This window comes from Nannobrachium achirus (assembly GCF_963921795.1).
Source record: "Nannobrachium achirus genome assembly, chromosome: 11".
In the NCBI taxonomy this organism is placed as follows: Eukaryota; Metazoa; Chordata; class Actinopteri; order Myctophiformes; family Myctophidae; genus Nannobrachium; species Nannobrachium achirus.
In genome coordinates, this window is record NC_137820.1 from 18245247 (window position 1) to 18245863 (window position 617).

The window sequence follows — 617 nt, forward strand, 5'->3', positions numbered from 1 at the left end:
ATTTAAGAGTGACTTATTTGTAGTTTACTGGTGGGTGACGTGACGTAACGTTTTTGCTGTCCTCGGTGTCAAATGTATAAATAAAAAATATATTTGTCAAAAACCTTCTGAATATTGTGCAGGACCTTAAGCTTTATGTGAACTTACTCAAGATTAAAACATTTCATTCCTCATTTCTTCAGAATCTTCAACCAAACATGGCAAAACTCATATGGTGTGACTGTCCTGATCTTGTTTCTCAAAGTGGGAACTTGAATAAAACTAAGAAAAAGAATTGCTAAAAATCATTTGAAAATGAATTTAGGCAAAAAAAAATGTCTATTTTGAGCCTATATCTTTTCAAAGTCAAAGCATAATGTTTTCAGTCATTTCTGATCAAAAACATTTTGTCCCCCAACCCAAAATCATTTGGTGTGACACTAGTTTGGAAAAATTAAACAGGCAATTATTTGGACACCTATTGGCTAGAGAGGTCCTTCTTCTGTAAGGCTATTCAGCACTCCCAGCACAACTGCAAGACAGGTGTCTGAGGTGAGTTATGATTTTAACATTTTCATGAAATGCCATCTTGTTGAAACGTTGACAAACTCACCATTCTGGATGTCTTTTGGTGTGAC